The sequence below is a fragment of the Spea bombifrons genome, chromosome 7 (genome assembly GCF_027358695.1).
Source record: "Spea bombifrons isolate aSpeBom1 chromosome 7, aSpeBom1.2.pri, whole genome shotgun sequence".
Lineage (NCBI taxonomy): Eukaryota > Metazoa > Chordata > Amphibia > Anura > Pelobatidae > Spea > Spea bombifrons.
Window position 1 is genome coordinate 21,525,122 of NC_071093.1, and position 23,211 is coordinate 21,548,332.

General features: G+C 42.4%; 1 protein-coding gene across 2 annotated transcripts in view; it reads right to left on the reverse strand.

Moving 5' to 3' along the window:
• Positions 1-23,211, reverse strand: part of ABAT (4-aminobutyrate aminotransferase) — a 335,639-nt gene that overhangs the window by 284,027 nt on the left and 28,401 nt on the right. The window lies entirely within an intron of this gene.

The window sequence follows — 23,211 nt, forward strand, 5'->3', positions numbered from 1 at the left end:
TGTGATTTTGTCAGTATTAACCCCTAAAATGACACAACCGCTGCATTTTAGGGGTTAATAGGGAGAGATTGTGTCCCAGCTGCCAGAGGCAGCTTCAGGGACAGGGAGACAGGGTTCTTCGGTCTTGCTCAATTAACCCCCTCTCTTGCTCAATTAACCCCTACCCCCTCTCTTGCTCAATTAACCCCTTCAATACCGCGATTGTGTATGACCCCCATCGCAGCATTGCAGGGGTTAATATTAGTCCCCACAAGCTTGTGAGGACTAAATATCAGTCAATGCTGTGCTACAATGGAGCATCAGCATTCAAAGAGTAAAAAAAAATGTAAAAAAAAAATAAATAAAAAAAATAACAGCACTGACCCGAAAGTCCAGGGTGCTTCCAGGTCAAACGCTGGGCTAGGCTGATGATGATGATCAGATCACTCCTGGCCAATAGGAGTGACCTGATCATTATGGCAACCCCTGGATGACCCTGCCCTACAAAGAGAGAGGTAATCCTAGGTAATCTAGGGTAATTATGAAAAAACACAAATTATTAATAAAATAAAATACATAATTACTGACACTTGTTGGTGACATTTTAAGTCGCTGATTATTGATCGGTCTTCCGATCAATGTCAGCGGCCTAAACTTGTCACTTACAATTAATCGGATAAAAAAAAAATTCAAAAGTTTAACCCCTTGACTGCCAACGACAGCATGGTGCCGTCGCTAGCAGTCCCAGACAGGTGCTAACGACGGCACTATGCCGTCGCTAGCACTACCCTACCTTGATGGAGGTCAAGGTAGGTACCACCTACCCCGGCGATCTGCCCCTCATATTGAAGGTCATCACTGGGACCACCCGATCTGGCCGGTAATGACGCGATGACGTCACCGTGCAACTTTATTGAAAACTGACAATTGTCATTTAAAGAGGTATGGGGGCATGCTGCTTAGATGCCTGTATCTCAGACCCCCAACATATACCGTTGGAAAGGTAATCGCCTCACCTGTATGCCTCAACGGTATAATGATTGTGAAAAAAGAATAACAAATATTAAGTTAAAAAAATAAAAATGTACAAAAAAAAAAAAAAAAGTAAAAAAAAAAATGACTTGGGGGTCTCTAAAGGCAGATAAAGATCAAAATTGCCTAGAGACCCCCAAATTAAATGATCTAAACAAACTAGTTTAACTTAAAAAAAAAAAAAAAGTTTAAGTATTCTAGCTAAATGATCACTGTGGTAGCCAATGTTACCACAGTGGTCATATAGCTATGAAAAGTCACATTCCCTTTTTAAAAATGGCAGATACTAAATTTTAACCCCATGATCCCTTTGATCATGGGGTTAAATTTAGCCAATGGTAGAGGAAGGCAATTTTTGAAATCCCGATGAACTGCAAATATTATTAAAATCAGCCATTTAGCCTGTGCGGTACGTGAGTAACCATCTCATCCCTGGAGCGCCTTGCATTTTTACTGCAAAACTTATTTTTGCTGTAAAAGTGATTTTTTTTTCTCCCTTTACCATAATTTCTTTGGGATTGTAAGGGGAAAGAATGGTGTGTGCTTCTGTGAGTGAATGTATGGAAAGTATGGTGTGTGCTTCTGCGAGTGAATGGAGATATGAAAGGCGTGTGAATGGTCAGTAATTAGGGTTGAAGCCTTGACGTGGCATTACTGCTCACGTAAGAAGTTAAATTATGGCACAAAAAGTACATATTTGCAAAAACTACACCCCTTGGCGCATCAAATGAGGGGCTGCATGTGTTTCTAGTACAAACCTGGAGTGCGCAAGACACAAATGAACATGTCGCTATGGTTAGAAAAAACATTTTCTAGCCAAAGCGACATATTCCATCATTATAGTGCACTCAACTTTTGTCCTAGAAATACATGTAACCCCTCATTTGAAGCTCCAAGGGGTGTAGTTTTGGAAAAATGTACTTTATGTACCCTAATTTAACTTCCCAGATGTCTTCAGATATGGCAGATTGGAGAATCTTGTTAAAAAATTGTTTTAAAACATTTAGGGGTGATGCCTGCATTTATGGTACATAAAGTATATATTTTCAGAAACTACACCCCTTGCGCATCAAATGAGGGGCTGCATGTATTCGTACCACAAGACTGGAGTGTGCAAGACATAAATGAACTTGTCGCTTTTAATTTTTTTTTCTTTTTTTTAGAAGTGTGATATTCACTTATTTGTTGTGCACGTCAGATTTGTGATACAAATACAACTAAGACATCATTTGCTGCAGATGGGGATGTAGTTTCTAAAAATATATAGTTTTGGTGGCATATTTTAACATCCCGGGCAGCTAGAGCTGTTTGACGGCAGCCATGCATTAAATTTAAAGATGTCTTTTGTGATAGTCTAATAAAATTTAACTTTTAGCTATAAAATATTAGAAAAACAGTCAACTGTTTTCAATTTCTGTTTATTTAAGACCGGTTACCTACTACAAATATTTAGCAACACAGCTTTTGATATTAGAGTTTAGAAAAATAACATCACAAACTAGTTTTTATCGGAGTAGGAAGTGAAAAATTACACTTTTTTTCCCAAAAAAATGAAAATATCAGGCATACGAGGCGTTTCCAAAAACATTTTTAGATTATATATATATATATATATATATATATATATATATATATATATAATTTCAATACAAAGCCCTACTTGTGCTGAAAAAAAAACAATATATGATTTGTGTGGGTGCACTAATTGATAAGAGAGAATTTACAGTTGAAGAAAGACATAGCAAAAACACAAAAACAGCTCTGGTCCTTTAGCGGCACCTTAGTATCAAAATCCCGGTCCTGAAGGGGTTAAAGGGAGTGCTCCTATTCTCAGCTTTTAACCTGTATAAAATGCACCTGTTGTAACAACCAGTGGCGACTCTAGAAACAATATATAGGGGGGCACACAAGATATCACAGTCAAACTGGGGGGGCATTCATAATTTCCAAAAGTAATGTGCTATGGAATTATACTTTTGTTATTGGGCTAAAATAATACTTGATCATTCAACATGGAAAGCCTGAAGCCACAATTGAGTGCGACTAATACTTGAAATAAATATTATAACACAATAAATAACTTTTCCACTAAATGATTTCAGGGCCTTGAACGTTTTGTCCCCTGAAGTCACTACAACTTCAGGAGCTCATTTTATCTCTGGATAAATATAAATTAAATAATTCCTACTGTAAGTTAAGTGCCAGGAACAGATGACCAAACACACACACCCACACAGGCTCTGTCACACCAACACCCAGACACACACACCAGGACAGGCTCTGCCGCACAGACACCCAGACACACACACCAACACGGGCTCTGTCACACCAACACTCAGACACACACACCAGGACAGGCTCTGCGACACCGACAACCAAACATACACACACACACCAGGACAGGCTCTGCCGCACCCACATCCAAACACACACACACACCAGGACAGGCTCTGCCACACAGACACCTACACACACCAGGACAGGCTCTTCCACACCCACATCCAAACACACACACACGGACAGGCTCTGACACCCAAACACACACCCTAGGACAGGCTCTGCCACACTGACAACTGAACACACACACCAGGACAGGCTCTGCCACACCAACACCCAAACACACACCAGGACAGGCTCTGCCACACCAACACCTATACACACACCCGAGGACAGGCTCTGCTACACTGATAACCAAAAACACACAAACAGCAGGACAATCCACGTCACAGACGTCTGCATCAGGATGGATTTTTCACACTGCATTGTCGTTTATACCCCCCTTAGTGTTTTTGCCCCTGCTGACCATGTATATTAATATTAGCCCCAGTTGCCGATAGCAGGTATAGATCAACACATTAACACACAAACCAAGCTTTGCATGGATAGATCAACTGAAATTCACTTGTGATCTCAGCACTGAAGGTATACATCAAGTAAACAGAATCAGACGTACAAATCTTGTATTTGCAGGTATACAATAGTATATGAAATGTAGCATTGCAGGTATAGATCAAATAAATACATGGAAACAGCATTGCAGGTATTAACTGAATAAGACATACAAACACTGTATTTGCAGGTATACATAAATAATGTATGGAAATATATAGATATGGATCTACAGAATAACGCAAAAACCCAGCTTTGCAGGTAAAGATCAATTGGAATTCACATAAAAACACGTCATTAAAAGGTATATTTAAAACCCCCTAAATTACAGGCATAGATCACAGGTTGCACACCCCAATGCCTGCCCTGCCGTCCATACTGCCCACACAGCAATCACACTCCTATAATACCCAGGCAACCAGTAAATGCTGGTACCTAGGCATGATGGGACTGTGCTTGCTGTGATTGCTGTTAGCAATCACACTCCTATCATGCCAGGTCAGCCAGTACATGCTGGTACAGGGTGGCTGTAAGTGATGTGTAGACCCCCATACTGCTGGCAGCATCAATACACAAGGGGGGGCAGCTAGCTAGGTTTTAGCATGTACTGGCTGACTTGGCATGATAGGAGTGTGATTGCTAACAGCAAAGTCCCATCATGCCTAGGTACATAAAATGAGAATGCTTGGGCTGGGGGAGAATGTGTGTATGTGGGTAAGTAACTGGCTCAGTGATAGGAAACAGAGGGTGGTTATTAATGGTACATACTCTGAGTGGGTGACTGTTACTAGTGGGGTACCACAGGGGTCAGTTTTGGGTCCTATTCTTTTTAATATATTTATTAATGACCTTGTAGAGGGATTGTATAGTAAAGTATCAATCTTTGCAGACGATACTAAGCTCTGTAACGTGGTTAACACAACAGAGGACAGTGCATGATTACAAATGGATCTGCATAGGTTGGAGGCTTGGGCTGGGATGTGGCAGATGAGGTTCAACACAGATAAATGTAAGGCTATGCACATGGGGAAGAAAAATCCAGGCTGGGAATATGTATTAAATGGGAAAACACTGGGGACGACTGACATGGAAAAGGACTTAGGAGTCTTGGTTAACAGTAAATTTACCTGTAGCGACCAGTGTCAGGCAGCTGCTGCTAAGGCAAATAAAATCATGGGGTGCATCAAAAGGGGCATAGATTCCCACGACAAGGAAATAATTCTACCATTGTACAAGTCACTAGTCAGACCACACATGGAATACTGTGTACAGTACTGGGCACCAGTGTACAAGAAAGATATAGTGGAGCTGGAGAGGGTTCAAAGACGGGCAACCAGAGTAATGAGGAGAATGGAAGGACTACAGTACCCAGAAAGATTATCAGAATTAGGGTTATTTAGTTTGGAAAAAAGACGGCTTAGGGGGGACTTAATAACTATGTATAAATATATAAGGGGGCAGTACAGAGATCACTCCCAGGACCTATTTATACCCAGGAGTGTATCTATAACAAGGGGACATCCTCTACGGCTGGAGGAAAGAAGGTTTCTACACCAGCACAGACGGGGGTTCTTTACAGTAAGAGCGGTGAGACTATGGAACTCTCTGCCAGAGGAAGTGGTAATGGTAAACTCAATAAAAGAGTTTAAAAGGAGCCTGGACGTGTTTCTTGAAAGCAATAATATTACAAGTTATGGATATTAGATTAATAGGGACAGAATGTTGATCCAGGGATTTATTCTGATTGCCATATTTGGAGTCGGGAAGGAATTTTCCCCCTGGTATGGGGCAATTGGCATCTGCTTCATAAGGGTTTTTTGCCTTCCTCTGGATCAACACAGTAGGGACACAATATGTATATAGGTTGAACTTGATGGACTTTGGTCTTTTTTCAACCTTATGAACTATGTTACTATGTTACTATGTTACACATCCAACCAGTAAATGCTGGAACCTAGGCATGATGGGACTGTAATTGCTGTTAGCAATAACACTCCTATCATGCCAAGTCAGCCAGCACATGCTGGTACAGGGTGGCTTTAAGTGATGTGCAGACCCCATACTGCTGGCAGCATCAATACACAAGGGGGCAGCTAGCTAGGTTTCAGCATGTACTGGCAGACTTGGCATGATAGGAGTTTGATTGCTAACAGCAATCAAAGTCCCATCATGCCTAGGTTCCAGCACTTACACATCCAACCAGTAAATGCTGAAACCTAGGCATGATGGGACTGTGATTGCTGTTAGCAATCACACTCCTATCATGCCAAGTCAGCCAGTACACGCTGGTACAGGATGGCTGTAAGTGATGTGTAGAGCCCATACTGCTGGCAGCATCCATAGACAAGGGGGGCAGCTAGCTAGGTTTCAGCATGTACTGGCTGACTTGGCATGATAGGAGTGTGATTGCTAACAGCAATCACAGTCCCATCATGCCTAGGTTCCAGCACTTACACATCCATGCTATCACACACTCATTCAGTCATATACTCATTCATTCACAGATTCAATCCCTCAATCACACATTCTCATTCAAACTCCCTCCCCACCCCTTACCTGCACTGCAGCTCCTGGACGCCGCTCACAGACTTCAGCAGAGGGCACGGCCTCCCTCTGCGTTCTCTGGTAAAGCACAGAGGAAGCGGGACTGGAGCAGAGTCATGTGATGTCACGTGAACTCTGCCAGGTTCCGCTTCATCTATGCAGTACAGAAGACCCTCCCACAGGTAAGTAGCAGGGCTCGAGGTTCGGCCCGCGTAAGATCGGTTGCCTTGGCTGCCGATCTTACTCGGGCCGCACCCTCTCTCTCCTCCGCGTTAAAAAAAAAAAAAAAAAAAGAAAGGACGGGATCCAAATTCGGCAGGGGGGCAACAGGGGGGGCAAGGATTAACCTGGGGGGGGGCAATTGCCCCCCCTTGCCCCCTGTAGCGACGCCACTGGTAACAACGGATTACTTGCCTTCTGCCCGCCCAAACCTCCATCATTCCAAAGTCCCTCGACGTCAGAAACCGCTGCCAGGATCCTCCGACCGCATGGTCTCTAGTACTTGGCCCATGCGGCCAATATCGTTTGCACAGAATCGTGTTTCTCCAGGATCCATACAGCCTTTTAAAGGGACATGAACCCATGCGTTCCAAGCCTCCTTTTGATCCTGGGCTGGAAATTCAACTGCAAGGACTATTTAAACCTGGTTCTTACGCTAGATCACTGCCTTCTGCGTAAAATAAACTCTTATTGATTTTTGGTTCTGACCTTGGCTTGCATTGACGTTCCGGTCTGTCTCCTGCGTTTGACTCAGCTTGCTGTTCGATCACCCTGTCCTCACTAATCATTGACCTCTGCTTTGTGTAATGACTACGTCTTCTGAACATCTATCCAATCCAGTTTTGATCGGCTAGTGTTCTCATCTGCCCTAGTGACTTGGTGAGTTATACCACGTTCCTGCACTGCTCGTCTTCTAGCTGTGACACCAGTGAAGGAAATAATTTTTCCTTCACTGTACCTCTACAAGTCTTTTAAAATTGTTTATAACTCTATAAAGAGTTATAACTGATTTATAACAGTGGCAATGAGGATAATGTAAAGTCATCTTTAGATTTTTTTCTATTCTCACATGCAAGAAAAAAATCTTTAACAAGGAAAAAGATTGTCATTCATAATACAGGAATGAGAAAACTCTCACATATTGTTTTGCCTAAATAAGAAGCAGCATCATAAATTATATAACAAGTGTTTATGTGGATTTCACTCTTGCCATTCAGCAACCGACAAACTGCCATCACATAACAGTGGTGATTCTAAATAAAGCGTTTGCCCGTTTTGTGAGTTATACATATGTATTGTTGAACTTAAACATATTGTAGATGTAACCTGTATAAAATAAATGTAGAAACAAATAAGAGTAACTGTTTTAACCCCTTCAGGACTGGGATTTTGATACTAGCGATATTAGCGACAGCTAAAGGACTGTCAATTAGTGCACCCACACAAATCGTATTTCAGCACAAGTAGGGCACAAGTAGGGCTTTCATTTGAAACCATATTAAGCTGGGTAGTACATTGTTTTGTTTGAAATAAACTGGAAAAAGTGGGGAAAAAAGGAAGAAAAAAAAAAACTTGTCCTGATTTGGAAACCACCCAACATGGCCAGGATTTTCATCTATTTTGACCAGTATAGGGCAAATATTGCAAGGCATGCATCGAGTTTTTAAAATGTAATTATTTTCAAATTTGGCATGGTAGTCTAATAACTGCAATAGTTGTCACAGATACTGATTATCCCCCCAAAATTATATGTTTATGAATAGTAGATAAGTCAAGGTGTACAACTAGGGTCATTTTGACACTTTTCAAACAGAGATTTTATCGCCAATTGCTGGCAAATTGAGGTATTTTTATGTTTTTTTGCATATGTTGCAATGTTGCTTTAGATTTCATATTATATTTTGTATAGAATATGTGCAACTGCAGAAAAAAACACCAAATTGTGTTCACCAACATCCCCCGGTTCCAACAAGGCCTCACATGCATGGTTCATGCATTTTTTTTGAGGAAGCTATGAGGGCAAAACTGGAACATGCGCATTTTAGTTTTCAAATTTGGAATTTTCAAAAATTGGTTTACTGGGCCCATATCCCATTTGGGACATTTTGGAAGCCCCCCCACTGTAAATTTAGTATATATTTATGAACAGCAGACAAGTCAAGATCTTCAACTAGGGTAATTTTGACAGTTTTCAGCTAGCCATTTCTTCACTGATGTCTGCCAAACTTCACAGGGAAATTATTTTATTGCGTTTTTTAACACATACATTTCAATGTTGCATTGAATGTCTTGCACACCATAAGTGCAACAGTGGAAGAAAACACCACATTTTGTTCACCAACATCCCATGATTCCAACAAGGCCTCACATGCATGGTTCATGTGTTTTTTTGAGGAAGCCATGAGGCCATAACTGGAACATGCGCAAATTTTCAGAAATTGGTTTACTGGGCCCATATCCCATTTGGGACATTTTGGAAGGCCCCCTCACTGTAAATTACCCCATAATAGTATATACTTATGAACAGTAGATTAAGAAAGATGAAGAACAGTAGATTAAGAAAGATTAAGAAAAACTGAAATTATTTTTGTAACTGGCAACTGTATGACATTCCTTAAAACAGTTGCCAATGCACAGACCGGGCTTATCAGGGCAACCAGAACAGTAAAATACTGTGTCCTTCCTGTGCCCTTTGGCATAACACACCCTGCACCGTTTCTGTTTTTTAGATTTTTTTGGAGGTTGGAGGAAATTTGAAAGGAAAACATTCTTCCTGAATTATCACTGAAGGGCCTTGTTCAGATGGAGCCAAGATTTCCTTGAGTAACATAAACTGAAAAGATAAAAAAATGTTTTTTTTTTGGCAGGGTGTATTTTTTAAAAAGTAAGAAGGCATTGTGAGTTGCATTAAATAAATGGCTACCTTTTTATACCACATATTTGTTTTTCTCATTATGAGGTATGGCTGCAATAACTGATCGGCCAAATCCACTCCCCCCCATATGCCTATTGTAGGCCTTGATGCAGGTTGTCTTTCTCTGGACCTGTGTTTTGCCCCGGACAGGAACAGTGGCATCATCATGAATTGTGCTTAACATGCACACATCCTTCTTGTCCCTATATTTTACAGCCAAAAGTTCTTCTTGGGCGTAAAGCTAAGGATGCCCCAATTTTTTATTAAGTTTCCCTAATCTGTTTTGGGAGCCCTATTCTGTTCTGCCTTATGGTGCCACAGGCCAAGGTGTCCATGCAAAACAACTTGAACAAAGGGACACTTGTGTAATAGTTGTCCATGTACAAGTGGTACCCTTTGTTCAGTAAGGGGCAAACAAGGCCCCAGACAATTTTTTCACTTATGCCCAGATGGTCTGGGCAACCTGGTGGGTCAAGCTTGGCATCTTTCCCCTCATAAACCCGGAAGGAATATGTGTAGCCACTACTGCTCTCACATAATTTATAAAATGTTATCCCATACCGGGAGCGTTTAGAGGGAATGCATTGCTTGAACCCTAACCGGCCTTTAAATTTCATTAGGCACTCATCAATACTAATTTCTCACTTGGGGGTTATAAACTGCAGCTAATTTGGTTTGGAAGTGAGAAATAAGGGGGCGAATTTTAAAAAGCCTGTCATATTTGGGGTCATCTTTGGGAATGCACTGGGTATTGTCATTTTAATGTAAAAAGCAGAGGAGGAGCGCATACCTGCTGTTCATGGGGTTGGAGAATATTGGGGTTGAAATAATGGGGTCTGTGCTCCTGTAGGACTTTAAAGTGGGCTTTTTTATTATCCCTATTATCATGGTGAGTGCCCAGAATGTTTTTAACTCGCACACATCAGTGGGAGTCCGTGCCTTTTGCTTGTTTGCTTTGGCTTTATTGCTAAATTCCTGGGCAGCGTACAAGTTAGTTTGGTAAGCTAACGCCTCCCAAAACTCATTGCCCATGAACAACTCCATAAACTGGCATGGGATAAATTCTGTGACATCCGGATGAATGCTGGAATTGGCAGTGAAGGGGGGGGGACATCTGGAAAAGTGCCAGCTGCAGGGATCCACTCAGAGGGATCAGGAGTAGTAGAAGCAACACGACTCCTTTTAACGGGGGATGCAGCATCATCATCAGAGCTGCTGGTAAACTGGCCCACATCAAAATCTGATACAGTGTCAGACGTCAACATTTTATATGCCTCTTCCACCGTATAAAAACCTATCCATATATTTTATTATATATATATATATATATATATATATATATATATATATATATATATATATATATATATATATATATATATATATATATACATATACACACACTTAGCCCTACGGTCAGTAGCAGCCAACCCTTCGTGATCCCAGCGTTCAGTGCGACGCGGGATCGCTTATTGGCTGGACCTGAAGGGGTTAAATTGTGAAAATAACTATTGTGTTTCAAATGACATTTGGTAATTTACCACAATTTAAAGAAAACACATGACTGGTCAACTCAGGCAGAAAAGTTTGTTCAATATCTGGGTGCAAACACAGTATCATCTGACAAAAACAAAACAGTATTTCTAATTGCTGTTGGAGCAAAGATTTATGAGGTGCTGTCTCTAGAGAACTCTGGCTCCACTTGCAGGTTGCATATACTGCATTCAACCATGCAAGTCAATGGAGCCCAGCTTCCTAATCACAATGAAAAAATAGAAAAGAAAGCTTTAAAAAATAAATAAATAAATAAAAGTGGTAACATTTAAAAATAATTATGCATCAGAGGAACCATCCGGTTCCAGCAAAATGTTAAAAAAAAAAAGTCCAAAAAGAATAAAATAAAGTTTATTATTATGAGCAAGTGCCCAAATTAGCGCTGTATCTTCCCAAAAATCTTGACATGGAAAGCGTTAAAGTAAAAGCATTTCAAATACCCTGTCTAATGTAAAAATAAAATGAATGGTTTGATGGGGTAAATTGGAGTGGCCAGGCTCAAAGATTGGGCATAGGCACAGACTGACCAAAATGGGGGGGGGGGTCGCACTTCCCAAATGTGGCCTTTTATCCCCAAACACCAGACAAACGCATGCATGGGTGGTATCACTGTACTCGGGAGATGTTGCCAAACACACATTGTGATGTATACATGGAGCTATAAATGTCTACCCGAAGTACAATTTGTGTGAAAAAATTACTACCACAAACTTTGGCAAAGGCTGGTTTCTCATGCATGAAAAGGGTTAAAAAAAGCCCTTTTCTCATGCATGAAAAGGGTTAAAATACTAGCATTCGAAATACCTTGGGGTATCTGGTGTTCAAAGATATATGGTTTGATGGGGTAAATTGCATATTCGAAGTGGGTTCTTACCATGGACTTGTAAAGAGACAGAATTTCATCTTCATCCCGTGAGTCAATATCCCTTTAATAGATGCCAATATCTTATTTGCCTTTGCAGCTGCTAGCCGACATGGTGCGCTACTGCTAAGTCTATTGTGTACAATTATTTCCAAATCTTTTTCATTAGTAGATTTCCCCAAGGAAACACCATTAAAATGATACGTTGCATTTTTATTATTATGCACAAAATGAATCATTTTACATTTCTCTACATTGAATCTCATTTGCCTCTTATCAGCCCAGTTACCCAATTTTTCCAAATCCTCTTGCAGTGAAGACACATCTGGTTCAGCCTTTATTACCCTACTTAATTTTGTATCACCAGCAAACACTGAAACCTGGCTCCCTATACCCACTGGGAAATAATAAACAAATTAAAAAGAAGAAGACCCAGGACAGATCCCTGAGGTACTCCACTTATCACATCTGTCCAGTTAGAGAACTTCCCATTTACCACCATTCTGTGTTCTATCTTTCAGCCAATCCTCAATCCACAAACATATGACCCTAAGCCTGTTTCAGTCAATTTGTACAGTAACCTTTTGTGTGGAACAAACTCTTTAAAGTCTAAATATATCAGATCCACCGCAGCACCAATATCTATATTTCAACTCACTTCTTCATAGAATGCGATTAATTCAGTTTGACAAGATCTGTCTTTCACAAAGCCATGTTGGCTCCTGCTAATGAAATTCCTGTTTAAAATAAAATGTTGAATATGTTCCTTTAGCAACTCTTCAAACAGTTACCCCACCACAGATGTCAGCAGTCAAAAACAGCGGTCTGGCCAAGGCCTGGCTTAGTTCTTTAAGTACCCGTTGGTATATTCCATACAGCCCCAGGGCTTTGTCTACATTAACACCATTTAACTGTTTGAACACTTTTTCTTGTGTCAGCCAACCACATACTTGCTGTGACTGTTCTATAAAAGTAGCTTTCAGGTTCTTGTCCATCGGCCCTTCCTTGGTAAAAACAGAAGAAAATAAATTATTTAAAATATCTGCTTTCTCTCTGTCCCCACTGACCATCTCACCCATTTCAGATAAAGACCCAACATTATCAGCCTTTAACCTTTTGCAATTTATGCATTTAAATAATTGCTTGGGATTGCTCTTCCTCTCCTTAGCAATTTTTCATTCTCAGATTTCGCTAATTTAATTGCCTTTTTACAGGCTTTGTTGGCCTCTTTATATTTTGCAAAAGCCTCAGCTGATCCCTCAGCTTTATAATGTTTGAATGCTATTTTAGTTTAATTTATTTCCTGATTTACCTTATTGGTTAGCCACATTGGTTTAAGCTTTAAAGTTTAAGCTTCTTTTATATTGGTTTCCAAAGGGTATGTCACAGTACATGTTGGCATTCATGGTTCGCTCAATGAACTGTAGCTCCCCAGTGCTGGCCCACTCATGCAGGCCATGACACTCCCACCACCATGCTTGACTGTAGGCAAGACACACTTGTCTTTGTACACCTGACCTGGTTGCCGCCACACATGCTTTACACGATCTGAACGACATAAGTTTCTAGGTCTCATCGGACCACAGGACATGGTTCCAGTAATCCATGTCCTTAGTCTGCTTGTCTTCAGCAAATTGTTTGCGAGCTTTCTTGTGCATCATCTTTAGAAGCACGTTGACAGGCTGACCCCCCCACCCCTTCAACCTCTGCAGCAATGCTGGCAGCACTCATACGTCTATTTCCCAAAGACAACCTCTTGATATGACGCTGAGTACGTGCACTCAACTTCTTTGGTGGACCATGGCGAGACCTGTCCTGTGAAACCGCTGTATGGTCTTGCCCACCACGGTGCAGTTCACTTTCAGGGTGTTGGTAATCTTCTTATAGCTTAGGCCATCTTTACGTAGAGCAGCAATTCTTTTTTTCAGATCCTCAGAGAGTTCTTTGCCATGAGGTGCCATGTTGAACTTCTAGTGACCAGTATGAGAGCGATAACACCAAATTTAACACACCTGCTCCCCATTCACACCTGAGACCTGAAATGGCTAATTGAGCCCAATTTGGACATTTTCACTTAGGGGTGTACTCTCTTTTGTTGCCATGGCTGTGTGATGAGTTATTATGGAGGGGACAGCAAATTTACACTGTTATACAGGCTGTACACTCACTGCTTTACATTGTAGCAGAGTGTCATTTCTTCCATGTTGTCACATGAAAAGATAATAAAATATTTACAAAAATGTGAGGGGTGTACTCACCTTTTTGAGATACTGTGTGTATATTTTTTGTAATGTTAGTTTGAAGGTGTTACCTTCTGTGTTATGTCCAAAATAATCAATCCCAGTCAAGACCAAGGGATGTATTAAACTTGCTAAAGTTGGCCTTTTTAAAATTCAGTGTTTTGGTCACTTTTCCCCCAAGTGCTCCTTTGCTTGGATGCTTGAGATAAGCTCCTCATTGTTAGTTATTACCAGATCCAGACACGCATCCCCTCTGGTTGGTGTCTGTACTAGCTGAGACAAAAATTGTCATTCAACAAATTCAGAAACTTACTGCTTTTAGCAGAATTAGTAGTTCAATTTTTCCAATCTATTTCTGGGTAATTACCATTCCCCATAATGATAGTACATTGCATTAATAGTTGTGATTCATCAAATTCACCAATATTTCCAAGAAACCCACTGGTGTGACCCTGTCAGAAATACGCTAAAGGCTCCATGGTTGCGCGCTTGTTATTCCGCTATGTACACCAAGAAGTCTAGGGGTGCCACTATCCTCCTCTCCAATAAGTTGCCTTTCGTTGTTGAATCAGAGATTGCTGACCCGGAAGGGCGATACATTATTCTTAGGGTCAAATTATTTAATGAATCCTTTACTTTTGTCAATTTATACGCCCCAAATTCTGACCAGTCCGCTTTTATGGCCAAAGTTTACTCGCTATTACTGGAGATTGCGGCCCCTTATGTGATTTTGGGGGGTGATTTTAACTTAGTGGCTAATGTCGCTTTGGATGTCTCTGGCCCTTCCTCCCGCCCTCTCGGGCTCTCCTCCCTACCCTTGCTGGATCACCTCCGTTTGCGGGATGCCTGGAGGTTTCTTAATCCAACAGACAAACAATACACGTTCTACTCCCATCCCCATAATTCGTTTTCCCGGCTGGACTACCTGTTCCTGCCTGAATTGTTGCTGCATAGGTTGGAGGCTGCCCACGTGGGCCAGATAGTGATCTCTGATCATGCCCCCATCTGGATAGAGATCTTTCTAACCTCCCCATATCAGGTGTCCCGTAATTGGCGGTTTCCTAGCTACCTTTATACTTCAGAAGCGTTTAAGCAATTCTTGATTGCCAAATGGAATGACTATGCTGATGATAACCATGTCCATCTTGATGACCCTGATTTATTCTGGGGTGCCTCTAAACCAGTTCTCAGGGGCCATATTATTGCTTATGTGGTGGGACGCAGGAGAGAGGCCGAAGCTAAACTTGTCCGCCTTACGGACGATCTCTCTGCGGCGTATGCTGCTCACAAAACCCATCCTAGTCCTGATACCCTGAAAACGTATAAGGAAATCAAATCTCTCTATGATGCCTGGGTTACTGAGAAGGCACAGCTTTCCCCAAATTACACTCACAACGCCTTTTTTCGCTGGGGTAACAGGCCCGGTAAGCTCTTGGGCAACCTTATCCGCCACTCTAAATTTAAATATCATAGTGTAACTCAGCTTCGTGATGGTTCTCAATCAGTCGTGACTGAACCAGACAAAATCACGCGACTTTTTGCTGACTATTTTGAGGATTTTTATTCCCCTGAATCCAATGATCCTGATATGATGCTTCACCTGTTTCGCCAGGCTGGTATTCCTAAATTGATGCCTGAAGACCGAGAACGTTTGGTTACGCCTTTCACCCCCTCCGAAATTGCGGCTGCCATAAAGTCCCTCCCTAACGGTAAATCCCCGGGACCAGATGGCCTGGGTGCCGAATATTATAAATTACTTTCTACTTATTTACCGACACATCTTACTGATGTTTTTAATGGATTTCTACAGGGAAAGATACCCCCGAAGGAGTTTACGGCTTCCCGCATTATAGTTATTCCGAAACCCAACAGGGACCCTGCTTTGCTGTCTTCTTATCGCCCCATCTCCCTGCTGAACCAGGATCTTAAAATTTATGCTAAAATCATGGCTTCTCGACTACAACCTGTATTAATGAAGCTTACCTCCCCTCTCAAACGGGTTTTGTTAAGGGCCGCCACTCTACGCGGAATATTAGAGGACTTATTTCCGCAATTTTTACTGCTAAACTTACAAATAGTGAAGCCTCCATTGTGATTAGTTGTGACGCTGATAAGGCTTTTGACAGAATTTCCTGGCCTTATCTTGTTAGTTTCTTTAAATTCCATCATTTTGGTTTGCCCTTTATACAGATGTTTCGTGCCTTGTATCATTTGCCTATGGCCCAAGTCACAGTGAATAATGTGAATTCCCGCTGGTTCTCTCTAGACAGGGGTACTTGTCAGGGCCGTCCTCTGGTCCCCACTTCTGTTCAATCTAGCACTTGAGCCCCTCATACGAATTGTTGAGTGTTCCGTTGAGCTTGAGGGTATCCGAGTCTGTGAGGTTGAGCTTAAGATCGCTGCCTTTGCTGACGATCTTCTGTTATACCTTTCCAACCCCAAAGCGGCCATGCCGTTCCTTCTTAATCTGTTTGACTGTTTTCATAAAGCCTCCGGATTTCTCATAAATAAGCTCAAAACAGAGGCGCTGCCTATTTTTCATCAGGCTAAACGTGGCTGGGGAGGGACGTTCCCCTTCAATTGGACCCAACTTCCCTCTTTAAAATATCTGGGTCTCACTATTCCCACCAATTTGGCGCACCTCTATAAACTCAACTTTTCTCCTCTGCTGCATCAAATGGAGGATTCTTTCAAAACGTGGTCCAAATTTAACCTCTCCTTCTTGGGAAGCTGCCACTTGTACAAAATGGCCTTTTTCCCCAAACTTTTATATCCGCTCCATATGTTACCTCTTACCTTAAGGAAGAAAGATATCCAACATCATAATGCACTGCTGCGTAAATTCCTGTGGTGCAATAAAAAAGCTAGAATTTCCCTGTTTAAACTCCAACAGCCTGCTCGCAATGGGGGGGGGTGAATTTACCTAATCTGTTAGACTATAATTTGGCTTCTAATTATCGTTTTGCGGCTGATTGGTTGCGTGGAGGGTCTGAATTTACCAACGTGTCCCTGGAACAAGGCTTGTCTCCTACCATTTCTTTGGCCTCTCTCTTGCATCTATCTACAGTTGACCTGCCCGCGGAGGTTGTATCCAACCCGTTGCTGTATCATACTGTTAAGGCTTGGGGGCGTGTTAGGCGGCGCTTGGGCCTGGAGGTCCACTATTCTAAGTTCCTGCCTTTGATTCATAACCCGCAATTCCAGCATGGGAGGGAGGATATTGTCTTTCGACGCCTGGCCCGGGTGGGGGGGGTCGCACCATTGGCGATTTTCTGGATCCACGTGGGGGTAAACTGTTGTCCTTTTTACAGCTCCAATCTAAATTCCCTACTGTTCGTGTTCACTCTATTCACTACTTTCAACTTAGTCATTATATTAATTCCCTGCTCCCTCATCTCTCTGGGGCTAATTCTAACAGTCCCTTGGACCAGGTAACGGTATTGTCCCCTGCCATACTGCTCAAGACATCTACTATCTATAGTCTGCTCCGGCCTGTCCTCGATTGGGAGTCTCACGGCGCAGGTCTTCCCTCCTGGAGGGCTGACTTTCCAAACCTACCTCCGAGCCAGATTCTCCGGGCTTATGTGTTCAATTCTAGGGTCCTGGTTTCTAGGGATTATAGTGAAATGTTCCTCAAGATTATGCATAGAGCGTATGTCACCCCTAAACGTCGGTTTTTAACGGGCTTAGCGGATCACTCCCGCTGTCTAAAATGTCAATTGCCTGAGGCCGATCTCATGCATGACTCGTGGTCTTGCAGTTCTATTACCCTATTTTGGGATGCCCTACAAACATATATCAACGACACTATGGGCATTCGCTTTACCATCTCTGCTGAATGGGCTATTTTTGGTATATTCCCTGACCACACTCCCCCACCTGTAGCGAGGGCTAAATCTCTCTTGCTTATACTTTCCGCAGTGGCAAAACGGCCAATACTGTCCCAATGGATTGCTCCTCAACCTCCGTTGCTTCCTCTGGTTCTGTCGCGACTGCAATTTTTGTTCCATATGGACTGGCTTGAGGCTGTCCTTCATAAGGAAAGCAAAGTTAAATATCTTTTCAGTCGCTGGTCCCCATATATCGCAACTTTAGATAACGCCACCAGGTTGTCCCTGTTTCAAACGTTCAATACCACGGAGTGGTATTGTCTTCAGGTCCTCAAAGGTATTCGCCCCATACCGGGGTTTTGATGTAGTTACGGATCACGACATATCTGTGTTGTGGCTAGGTGTTCTGTGATTGAGGAGGGGTTTTTCTTTTTTCTAACCTGCACTGTATGTGTTTTTGGAATTGTGCATTACTTGTACCTGTATGCATCTAATCTGTCACCTTGTCTCTGTGTACAATTGTTTTTTTATATTGTATGCTTTGTCTTCTCCTTGTAATAAAGAAGTTATAAATTCACCAATATTTGATGGTTTGTAACAAATTTTCTGGGCAGTTCTACCCCCACTGACTATCTCAACCCACAATATTTCCATATTTTCAGTACTGTCGTTATATATATATATATATCTTTCTGCAAATGAAGCAAAAATGCTGGTTTATCATACAGACCCCTCCACCCTTTTTAGTTTGACCTATCTTTCCTAAACAACATATAGCCCCCCAAATTGATTGACCAATCATGTGTTTTATCCCACCATGTTTCTGTTATGCCTATTAAATAATAGTTTGATTCCTGCTACCAACTCCAATTCCCCTATTTTACCATTTAAACCTCTGGCCTTTACAAGCACACACTTAATGCCACTGCCATGTTCCGTTGGTCATTTCATTTTTAAGTTATTTATAGAGAAGTTGTTCTCCCTATAATCTGTACTAACCAAGCCCCCCCTTGGTACTAAGTTGTCTTCCCTTTCTATGCAGTCTAGCCCAGTGTTTATTGGTCCCCCATTCCTAGTTTAAAATCTCCAACCATCTAACCCTCCTTTCCCCAAGCATATGAGCCCCTAGTGCATTCAGGTGTGATCCATCCTGACTATAGAGATTGTTCCCCAAAACAAAATCAGCATAGTGCTCTAAAACCCAAAGCCCTCTTTCTTACACCAAGTCTTTAGGGAGCTTAATGCATGTTTAATCTCCCACTGTCTTTCTGTCTTTTCTTGGCGGTCCACTTCCTAACCTTACTCCCTAAAATTACCTTTTAGGACTCTCTATTTCTCACTTTGTCATCGGTACCAGTATGGACCAAGACGGCTGGATTCTCTTTCTAATTTTAGTTACAATACTAGGCACTAAACTAGTCCTAAGCTTCTTGGTACTTAACTAGCCCAAGTTGGAAGAACAGTTTCCTAATTCATACTCTGGCAAACTTTCACAGCTCACTTAGCTTCTGTCATGCTGCTTCATTTTCCTCCTTCCAGTGTGTCCTGCTCCTCCCCCTCCTTTCTGGAGTTCCTGGTATCTCAGTGTTCTTGGTATAGCCAAGAACATGGCTTTTCATCCATTATCCATGGTCTTAGATAAACAGCAGACTAAAATGGACGACACAATCCATGTCCACTACTATACTTTGTGACAATGGCTGTATTAAAATTTTCTTCTCTCTCATTTAGTGTATCAAGACAAATTATATATAGTTTCTTAGGACAAGAAGGGTTTTCTTTAGCTAGTTATTTTGAAAATAGAATCTAATTTACTATAAAAAAAAAATATAAAATCTGGTGAAAAATATTGTGGGAGGAAATTTGGGAAATAGTAAAATGAACAAAGGTGACTATTTCATGAAGATGCACATTGCCCCACTATCTTGAGCGACTGTTTAACTCTGTAACAGACGAACATGCTAAGATTGCTAGCGCAGCTGCGCACAGAGATTACAGGGTAGGCATAGCGAAATGGGCACATCAGAAGAGTGGACACTTAGGCGAGAAAGCCTAAGAAAGCCACTAATGGGCACACACCCGAGGTATCCCTATCCCGCAATGTAATTAAAACCATAATTGCGCAATGCCCCATATGCCAACATACACAACACTACACGGTGCCGCATATTATAAAAGGTACATTTTATAGAGGGAAGCTACCCGGACAACCATGACAAATAGACTATATCGGGCCTATGTCTCCGGGATGCCAGTACGTGGTACATACTATGGGTACCTACTGGTGTTCCCTTGCAGAAGGGCAACGCAAATGAGCATCTTGAAGCTGTTAGATTTTATAATTCTGTACTACAGCATTCCATTGTAAATTCAGAGTGACAATGGGAGCCACTTTAAAAAGGAAACTTGTACATGTAGGGGATATGGTATACTCACTCTAACCCAGAGGCTGCAGGGCTTGTAGAGGTCAGACGTTTCATGTAGTTGCCCACCACGTTTGCACACGTCTCAGGAGGGATTTTGTCCCACTTCTCTTTGCAGATCCTCTCCAAGTCATTAAGGTTTTGAGGTTGACACTTGGCAACTCGAACCTTCAGCTCCCTCCACAGATTTTCTATGGGATTAAGGTCTGGAGACTGGCTAGGCCACTCAAGGACATTAATGTGCTGCTTCTTAAGCTACTGATTTGTTGCCTTGGCCGTGTGTTTTGGGTCATTGTCATGCTGGAATACCCATCCATGACCCATGACTCAGGTCTGGAGCTAGAAGGAGTACAAGTACTGGAAGGGGCGACTATCAGGGAGAGGTCCGAGTGATTCTTCTAAATGGTGGGGATTCAGGTCTCCTCATTCAGCCGGGAGAATTGCTCAGCTTTTAGTTATGTCCGTACTGGGAGGAAAGGTGGAAAAAGGACAATAGGGCTGCAACAACTAATCGATAATGAAATGTGTTGGCAATGATTTTCATTATCGATTAGTTGAATCAATTTTATTGAATATAAGATGAGGGTTTTTTCCAGACCAAATGCTCTGAAAAATACCCTTTGTTTTATAATCCGACACTAAGATCCAGATCCCCCGCAGGGCTCCAGGGGACCCGAATCATCCTCGCTGACAGCCGGCGGCGTCTGTGCGATGCGCGCAAGCATCCTCTGCTACTGTTCTCCACTTCCGCCAGGGGTTTGTATGATAGAGCACCAGCGTTACATGACCTTCTGGTGCTCCACCATAGAAGCCCCGGCGGAAATACCAGTGGCGGAGGTTGTCTGCATGCATTGCGCAACATTTGCTGACTGCAAGAGAGGTAGATCCCCTTTAATGCTGCAGGGGACCTGTATCCTCAGGCATCTCTGGCAGCCAGTAGGCGTCTGCACGATGCGCGCAGACAAGTGCCAGCAGTAGTGGAGGTTGTCTGCGCGCATCGTGCAGACGCCTACTGGCTGCCAGAGATGCCTGAGGATACAGGCCCCCTGCATCACATTACCTTCCGGTGCTCATTCATAGAAGCTCCAGCGAAAGTGCTGGCCAGCAACAGTTTTATCTAAGCATTCACCGGCTGCCCTTACTAGACGCCGTGAAGTATGGAGCAAGGGGGGTCTAGGAGGGGTCAGAGTGGCATATCAGGTGGTATAAGGCATATCAGAAGGCACAGTGGCATATCAGGGGGTATAAGGCATATTAGGGGGCACACTGGCATATCTGGGGGGTATAAGGCATATAAGAGGGCACACTGGCATATCTGGGGGTATAAGGCATATAGGGGATATAAGGCATTTCTGGGAGGCAGTGTGGCAAGCTTGAGCTTAGATGGGGGGGCAGGTTGTGAAATTTGGGCATTTTTCTCTTTTTTTTATTCTGCCATTTAAAATAACTGGAATATATACATTTACTTTCCTATCTGATTAAGCGGGAAAAAAATCTACCAACTAATTGATTATAAAATGAGGTTTTCTTTCGGAGCAAATGCTCTGAAAAATCTTAGAATCAAGGCATTTCTGGAGGCAGAGTGGCATATAGGGGGTTAAAAGGCATATCATGGGGCAGAGTGGCATATAGGAGGGTATAAGGCATTACTGGGGCAGAGTGGCAAGCCTGGAGGCAGATTGTGCATAACTGTGGGGGGCGGTTGGCAACTAAAAGGACATTAAAAAAAAAAAAATTAAAAAAAATCGGGGCCCCGTATGATTGCTCCTAGGAGCGAATAAAAATAGTTTATTTATGGTGGTGCCTGTCGCTGAAAAACGGGTTTAGCTTAGCTAGTGTTGCTAAGATGCCTCAGTAGCGAGGCATTTTAACAACACCTGTTTAGCAAAGGAAGCGACTCGCGATCGCTTCCTAAATGCTTTACTTACCTTCCGGGTACCGGTGTCTTCGAAACACACGCCGCCTGCTGTCATCATCGGGGGGTGTTGCTTGATGTCATGGACATCCAGTGATTAACACCCCCAGCAGTCAGATCACTCAGAAGAGTGATCATGATTTGACCGTTATTGGATCTGCCTCTCTCCTTCACTTGCTTTTAGTGAGGGAGAAAGACAGATCGTTGTCATCTAGTGATGTATCTGTGGCTGTTAGGTCCCCTGCCACAAGTAGTCGTGGCAGTGCACCAGAGGCATGGGTAGCGCCTAATAGGTATAAGCCAGCTATCCCTCCTTTTTCTGGAATTCCTGGCATCAATATGTAGGTTTTTTTGGGAGATGTCTTGGGAGACATTGTCGCACAAACTAACCTTTTTGGTTAGTTCTTTTTGGGCAAAACAGCCATGGACTCCCATTGACGTGCCAGAATTTCTTAAATTCTGAGCACTCACAATGTTAATGGGCATTATAAAAAAGCCCTCCATCCGCTCCTATTGGAGCACTAGCCCCATCTGTAGTACCCCCCCATTTATGCCCAGACTATAGCTAGGCAAAGGTATGAAATGATTCTTCATTTTATGCATTTTAATGACAACAGCCTTTGCCCCCCTAAGGAGCACCCCCAGTTTGATAGGCTCCTTAAAAATCCACCCCCTGATTACCCATCTCACTGCCAGGTTTCCAGAGGTTTATACACCTGGAAGGGATATCTGTGTGGATGAATCCCTGAAGAAATATAAAGGAAGGTTGGGATTCAAGCAGTATATTCCTTCCAAGCGCTCTAGGTATGGAGTGAAGGTGTATAAGCTCTGCGAGAGCGAGACTGGGTATACTCATGCCTTCCGGGTATATGAGGGTAAGGATAGCCACCTTGACCCTCCAGGTTGCCCAGAACATCTGGGCAATACTGCCAAGATCGTTTGGGACCCAATATTCCCCCTTATGAACAAAAGCTACCACTTGTATGTAGATAACCTCTATACAAGCGTCCCTTTGTTCAAGCTGCTGTA